Here is a 509-nt window from a genome sequence, read left to right on the forward strand (position 1 = left end):
GACACAGCGAGAGAGGGAACACAAGCAGGGGGAGTGGGAGAGGGAGAAGCAGGCTTCCCGCCGAGCAGGGAGCCCGATGCGGGGCTCGATCCCAGGACCCTGGGATCATGACCTTAGCCGAAGGCAGCCGCTTAACTGACTGAGCCACCCAGGCGTCCCTAACATGAGACTTTTAAAAACAGAGTTCCTCTGGCTGGTTGAAGAAACCCCTAGAAAGGAATCCATCTTGGCCAACACCTTGATTTCAGCCTCATGGAGCTGGGAACAGAGACATGAAGACATGCTATGCCCAGACATCTGACCTATAGAACCTTGGGCTAATAGGTGGGATGTTGTTTTAAGCCACTAAATTTGTGATGAATCATTATGTAACAATAGAAAACTATTACACCTTTATTGCTTGTACCCAGGAGGACCACTCCTACCCTCTGCCCTCTGTACCCACCAGTAAGAGGCCTTAGGGGAGAATGAGGATTTTTCCTCTCCACCCAGCCCTTGAATAGGGAAAC

This window comes from Phoca vitulina, unplaced genomic scaffold (genome assembly GCF_004348235.1).
Source record: "Phoca vitulina isolate PV1807 unplaced genomic scaffold, GSC_HSeal_1.0 scaffold16, whole genome shotgun sequence".
Lineage (NCBI taxonomy): Eukaryota > Metazoa > Chordata > Mammalia > Carnivora > Phocidae > Phoca > Phoca vitulina.